Source organism: Rhincodon typus, chromosome 22 (genome assembly GCF_021869965.1).
Source record: "Rhincodon typus isolate 14 chromosome 22, sRhiTyp1.1, whole genome shotgun sequence".
Taxonomy (NCBI): domain Eukaryota; kingdom Metazoa; phylum Chordata; class Chondrichthyes; order Orectolobiformes; family Rhincodontidae; genus Rhincodon; species Rhincodon typus.
The window spans coordinates 38,639,658-38,647,442 of NC_063353.1; positions in this window are offsets into that span (position 1 = coordinate 38,639,658).

The following is a 7,785-nucleotide window of genomic DNA, read 5'->3' on the forward strand; positions in this document are numbered from 1 at the left end:
GGAGGGGACATACACCTGTAATCTCTTCGTATGGAGGGGACATACAGCTGTAGTCTCTTCATGTGGAGGGGACATACAGCTGTAGTCTCTTCGTGTGGAGCCCACTGTTGGAGGTTGTTGCTGGTGAACCTGTTCCACTTTAATTTCTTTGTAACTTTGTTGTGCAGCAGCCGTAGCGATGGAACCCCTGCCGTGGCTGGTTCCCTTGGTGATAATTCCAATGAACCTCTGCAGGGAACGTCAGGAACAAAACAGCACCGTAGTAATGTGAGCAGCTGCAGGTGCAACACACACAAAGGGTGGTTTCTCATCATCCTCAGTAGTCTTCCGTAGACAAATATGGAGGCTTTTGAAAGCACAGTCATGGGATATCTTTCCATAACCCTAACCCCAAACCTCATCTAAATCTAACCCCGACCGTAACCCTAACCCTAACCCTAATCCTAACCGTTTCTTTATACTTTTTATATTATAGACCTTAATCAGATGTAAGCAACACAAGTATGCTACAAAAGGTACAATAGAAATAGAACATGCAGGTAGGATCACATATCCTCTCATAAGGTCCCTCATATCATCCAGTGAAGCCAGCATTTCATGTTGCATAATACTTACAGTTCAATGTGAGAGAAAATCAGCTCCACACCCTTGGGCAGACAATGAGACCTTGGAATGTGATTGTGAATTTGTTTTTTCTTAATTGATCTATTCAGAGATGTTAGTACACAACTCTGGAGCAGGTAGGACATGAACTCACTTCTGACTCAGAGGTAGGTACACCATTACTGCACTACAAGATCCCTTTTTGAATTGTGAATTTCTTTTTTAAATCAATTAATCAGAGACATTATGACACACCTCTGGAGCAAGTGGGACTTGAAGCTGGGTCTTCTGGCACAGAGGTAGGGACACTATCATTGCACCACGAGATCCCTTGCAGGTGACACTATAAAGATCACCTGTGATCACTTTGACTTTGCAGAGATTGCTAGGATTAATTTCTAATGATCAATGACATGGATGGATTTTGTAATCGACACAGTTTGCAATGCATGAGGGTTTTATGGTTGCAGATGAGTTTATGACGGCTAATGGGAATTTAAATTCACTTCATGAATCTGGATTTGAAAAGCTACTTTCAGAAGTGGTACCTTTTGGTTTACTTATCCCCCTTTGGGAAGGAAGCCTACCATCCTTACACTTGTCTATATGTGACAGCAGAGCCACAACAATGGGTTTGACTCTTAACTGCCTTCTGGAGTGACGCAGCAAGCCAATCTGCTCAAGAGCGAAAAGGGATGAACAATAAATGCTGGCCTTGCTACTGAATGCCCGCATTCCCGTAAAAGCAAATAAAAACACTTGTTTTTACTCATCTGGTGTTCCTTGCTGGCCTGAGTGGAATGTGGGCTGTTTTACACAAAGCCTTGGTCTGATGATGGTAATGTTATGAAATGAAAATCTTGCTTTCTATCAGTTCACTTCCTCTGCCTTTAAACTCTTTGCTTTCTGTGAACACATTCCCTGCTCCTTTCGTTCTCTTTGATGTTACTGATTTGCTGTGCATTTGTACTTGTTCCACTTTGATTGCTATCCTACTTTTCTTTCCATTTATTCTCCTCAACCACCTGCTTCAAAAATAATTAAATAAGTCAATGAATTCAGTTGCAGAGACAAAGTACTCCTTGAATTTTATATTATCTTATCTCCTATGAATAACTGAGATAACAAGGTGTATTTGGAAAGTAAGGCAGGGAAAGTGACTGGGGTGTCAGTGGGGGAGCACTTTGGGGCAAGTGATCATAATTCTATTAGTTTTAAAATAGTTATGGAAAAGGATAAAACTGATTTAAGAATGTTCTAAATTGGATTAAAACCAATTTTAATGGTATTAGACAGAAACTTTTAAAAGTTGTTTGGGGGAGGATATTCACAGGTAAAGGGACAATTGGGAAATGGGAGACCTTTAAGAATGATATGACAAGAGTCCAGAGACAGTATGTTTCTGTTTGTGTGAAGGGCAAGATTGGTACGTTTAGGGAATGCTGGATGACTGGAGAAATTGAGGCTCTGGTCAAGAAAAGGAGGAGGCATATATCAGATATAGATAACTGGGATCAAGTGAATCTCTAGAGGAGTATAAGAGCAGTAGGAGTATACTTAAGAGGGAAATCAGGGGGGCAAAAAAGGGACATGAAATAGCTTTGGCAAATAGAGTTAAGGAGAATCCAAAGAAATTCTGTAAGTACATTAAGGACAAAAGAGTAACTAGGGAAAGAATAGGACCCCTTAAAGATCAACATGGCCATCTATGCATGGAACCACAGGAGATGGGCGAGATACTAAACAAATATTTCATGTCAGTATTTACTGAAGGGAAGGACATAGAAGTTCGGGAACTAAATAGTGATGTCTTGAAAAGAGTTCATATTACAGAAGAGGAGGTGCTGGAGGTCTTAAAATGCATAAAGGTAGATCAATCCTCAAGGTCTGATCAGATGTTTCCCAGAGCTTTGTGGGGAGCTAGGGAAGAGATTGGTTTGTGCCTTTCTGAGATACTTGTATCATTGACAGCCACAGATGAGGTGCCAGAAGTCTTGGGGGGGTGGCTAATGCGGTACCATTATTTAAGAAAGGCTATAAGGAAAAGCCGGGGAACTATAGATCGGTAAGCCTGACATCAGTAGTGGGTAAGTTGTTGGAGGGAATTCTGAAGGACAGGCTTTACATGCACTTGGAAAGGCAAGGAATGATTAGGGATAGTCAACATGGCTTTGTGCTTGGGAAATTGTGTCACACTAACTTGGTTGAGTTTTTTGAAGAGGTAACACAGAAGATTGATGAAGGCAGAGTGGTAGACGTTGTCTGTATGGACTTCAACAATGTGTTCTACTAGGTTCCACATGGTAGACTGGTTAGCAAAGTTAGATCACTTGGGATTAAGGGAGAGCCAGCCAATTGGATACAGGATTAGTTTGAAGGTAGGAGACAGAGTGTTGTAGTACAGAGTTGTTTTTCGGACTGGAGGCAACTATGTGCCAGTAGGATCAGTACTGCGTCCACTGCTTTTCATCATTTATAGAAATGATTTGGATCTGAATATGAGGTATAGTTAGTAAATTTGCAGATGATACCAAAATAGGTGGTGTAATGGGCAGTGAAGAAGATTATGTCAGAGTACAACGGGACCTTGATCAGATGGGCCAATGAGCCAAGGAGGGTAAGATGGAATTTAATTTAGATAAACGTGAAGTGTTGCATTTTCGTAAAGCAAACCAGGGCAGGACTTATACAGTTAATGGTAGGGCCCTGGGGAGTGTTGCCAAGCAGAGAGACATAGCAGTACAGGTGCATAATTCATTGAAAGTGGTGTTTCAGATAGACAGGGTGATGAAGAAGGCATTTGGTACGCTTACCTTTGTTGGTCAGAATATTGATTGTATAAGTTGGGACGTCATTCTGCAGCTGTTCAGGACACTGGTAAGGACACTCTTGAAATACTGCACACAATTCTGGTTGCCCTTCTATCGGAACGATGTTGCTAAACTTGAGAAGGTGCAGAAAAGATTAACAAGGATTTTGCTGGGACTGGAGGGTTTGAGTTATTGGGAGAGGCTGAATAGGCTGGGTTTTTTATTCTCTGGAGAGTCAGAGACTGAGGGGTGACTTCATAGCGGTTTATAAAATCATGAGGGGCATGGATAGGGTGAATAGCCAAGGTCTTTTTTTTAGGGTGAGGGAATGCAAAACCAAAGGACATAGGTTTAAGATGAGAGGGGAAAGATTTAAAAGGGACCTGAGGAGTAACTTTTGCACAGAGAGTGTTGCGTGTATGGAATGAGCTGCCAGAGGAATTGGTGGAGGCTGGTACAATTACAATATATAAAAGGAATCTGGATGGGTATATGAACAGGAAGGGTTTAGAGGGATATGGGCCAAATGTTAGCAAATGGGTCTAGGTCAGATTGGGATTCCTGGTCTGCATGGAAGGCTCTGTTTCCAAGCTGTACAACTGTTTGACTCTAATTAGTCTCTGGTTACCGGCTTCTGGAATGATAATAAGGAGAGATTCCATCACTGACATACAATGGCAGCATACAAGATGCATTGCAGAATCTACAAGACACCTCCTCTGGCATTTTCTAAACCCATGACCTCAACTACTTGATAGGACAAGAACAGTGAATGCATAGGAACACTGCCACTGACAAGTTCACAACTTATTCAAAGGTTTTGCCATTTTGGAATTTAGATGAGAAACCAGAGTCATGCACTAACCGAATACGTGTCACTGTTAGTTCAAGATGTTCTCATTTGTGCGTGGGGTTGTTACTTACAGTGTTTGTGAGGTTCAAGTTTTCTGGATATTGTTGTCTGATATTGCATAGGGACAGATTGAAAAAAGCTGAGCTGGTTGCATCATATGAATAATCAAGTTGTATGTAATTGTCTGACCAAGACATGGTTGTAAAGCATTCTATTGAACCAAAAAGTACAAACGTCAGTAAGTTTTTCTGAACCTATATGAAACAAATTGGTCTCACTGTGGCATCTGGCAAATTTGAAGGCTTTATAAAAGGTTCAGAAGAGATTTATAGAACTACTCTGGGGAAGAAAGTTTATAAAGAAGATGGGTTTGTTCTCATTATAGCCAGGTAGTCTGAGGGGATTTGATGGTTGTGCGTAAAATTATTAAGGATTCAGATAGAATAAATAGAAATCATTCCCTATGAGTGAAGGATTAGTAGCCATGTGGCTTAAATTTGTCTTGATTAAAACTGATTGACAAAAGAACCAAAAGCAACAAGACAAATGGGCAGGGGAGCAGGATTAGCGAAATTGGTGTTCCAATAAACTGGCATGGCAAATTTCCCATTTCTATCATGTTTGTGGTAAATTCTACGGTTTAACCATCCCTTTAAGAATTGAGGAAGTTTCCTGATTTTTCACAGAGAAGGTTGTTCAGATGTGGATTCCCTCCCTCAATCAGTGGTAGAATTCATATCCACCTTCTAACAACAACTTGCACTTATATGGCACCTCTAATCAAAATGAAATTTCTCAATATGTTGTAAACAGCAGTGTATTCCAAAAAGAAACTAAACAGCAAAGAAGCTGATAATATGAAGAGTGGCTATAAAAGGGATAATCACTTTATTGTGTTTTATGTAAGGTCTTAATGGAATGACATTGCGGAAAGCAGAGAACTTTAAGTTAAAAGGACACTGACGCATATCTTTTCTAATGAAAAGACTCGAGAAAGGGCATAGAATGAAACTCAGTTTATTCAGAGATTTGAATGACTTCCTCCTGTGCTTTAAAAGTCTATGAATTTATGCAACATTTTCCTACTTTTGGTAACTGTACCATCATGAAGAAGTTCCAAACCAGGTATAGTACAGGTCATATGCAGAGAAATGGTTCACTTATCGATTGTATTGATCCCAGCCTCAAAAGAAAAATCCTCACCACATCAGTTTGACAATTTCATCGCCACACTATTCATCCCATTTGAAGTTGCCAATTGGTTGATGATTTATGTGGAATTTAGCATGCTGGCCTCACACTGAGCTGAGATAAAGTCTTGAATCATTTAGGAATCCCCTCAGTTTGTGGTAAATTTTGGGAGGAGGGTTTGCTGAAACTGTGAAGGAAGCTTCATCACCTGAAGAACAGTTGCCTCCAATTGGACAAGAACATGGAGAAAGATTAATCATTTACCCTATCAGAGAGCTGGAATAGCAAGCATGTAAATGTGAACAAGCAGAGCCATAATCAGCTTTAACTGGGCCAGCATAGAAAGTGTTCAAGTTGAAAGGAAATGACAGTACAGCAATAAGGGCAGCAAAACTACAAACTGAATATTGAAGCAGCAATCTGCAGCGAGTAGGGAAATAAAAAGCTCTTGGTTGGAAAGCCCAGATGAAGAAATTTTTCAAAAGAGGTTTTTGTATCATTTTGGGAAACAAAGGCAGGGCGCCTATTTATAAAAGGATACTTACAGTAGTCCCTACACCATAGTGTAAAATTATTTGTTCAAGTGAGATGTCAAAAAATGGCTATACATTACAAATTACAATCAAGTTTTAATCTTTCTGTTTTTTCTCCCCCATTATTTCAAAGATTTTGTCACTGACAGTGCTCAACATGTTTCTGATAATAACCCTCAGGAAGAGCAGATTTAATTAGTTAGAAGTTAAATTGTTTGCTGTTGTCAGTTCTAAACAGTTCTTGCATGAAAAAGAAGTGATCTGATGTGGAGATAGGATAGAGAATAGTTTGTGAGCAAAAACGTTTTTCACCAAACCAATGCAATACCATTCACAGCTACCACAGTGCATACTGTGCTAAACAGACATCTAATTAATTTTCTGGGAAGAGAACAGATTGACGGATATTGCAAAAAAAAATTTAAGTGAACTTTGCATGAATTAAAATGATCATGGTGGACTTTTAACAAATTTACAGGGTTCTATTTGTTGCATGCCAGGTCAAATAGGGTAAATCCAAATTGGAAAATGGCCTGAGCCAGCAACAGCCTTGGGGACCTATTATTGTTCTCTGGCAGCAACAAACAAGACACATCACTGGATTCTGCAAGCATACCAAGTCAATGCTTTAATGAGAAACATGTCCTAAATTAGTTTGCTTTGTTTATTTCAATGCCTTTGTTGAAAAACCAATTAAGTCAAAGAGTTGCTTGGTGCCTGGAACAGCTAACACAAAATATTAGTACATACAAATTGACAGACTATACAATAAACCATTCTCTGAGTGGGAAATGTATGGACAATGGTATTTTATGTCATGGTCTATCACTTTGATGGTTCAGGTCTAACTTTAACAAGGGATCCAAACTCTTCGTATGAGAGCATTGAGTTAACACAAGACATATCAATGCCACGTTTGCATTGTCGTTTATAACTATATGCTTCACATTTGTATTTAAAATAGTGTTTAAGTGCTTTATAAGGTGGACTGCATAGCAAGAGCATTTAGAATATTTTTTCTTCTCAAACCTGAAAGTTACATAACTAATAGAAAAATGGAACACTTGTGTAATAGTTAGAGCTGAATCTGGCCCTGTTTGCCATGAACTTTATGGTGGTCCTATGTGCCACATTATCCTGATTTTTGTTAAATATCATTTTTTAAAATTTTCTGTTACAAAATGCAACATTGCAATGGGTCTCACTGGAAACCACGCCCAATTTTGCCACCATTGCACATATTGCTCCAACCCCTAGGTAAGATCCCGCTCCTGATTTTATCTCATATTTCCAGCTGCTGTGCTAGTTTGATTTTGTAACAAAATGAGCTAATTATGTGAAATATTTTGTTGTCTGTTGCGCTTCTCCAAAATGCATGGGAAAATGTTTAGGAAAGTATTACAACAGCTATAATGAAGGAACCCAAGGGGGGAAGAAAGACCTGCACATAGCAACAGAGGAAGGTGAAAGGATCAATGATTTTTTGGGGTTTTTTTTGTTGTCTTTGAGCCTGCAATAGAAATAAAAGAGATTCAGGAAGCCAACACTAACCAAATAATGGCACAAACCCAAGCAATCACTGATGTGAAGGAATTTTGAATGAGTTATGTGGGTAATTACTGGTTTTATTCTACATGGGACAACCTAACTTCAATGTCCAACAGCAATTTCCCAAATAAAAACAGAAAGAATTGTGATAACAAGGTGTAGAGCTGGATGAACACAGCAGGCCAAGCAGCATCAGAGGAGCAGGAAAGCTGACGTTTCAGGCCTAGACCCTTCTTCAGAAATGGGA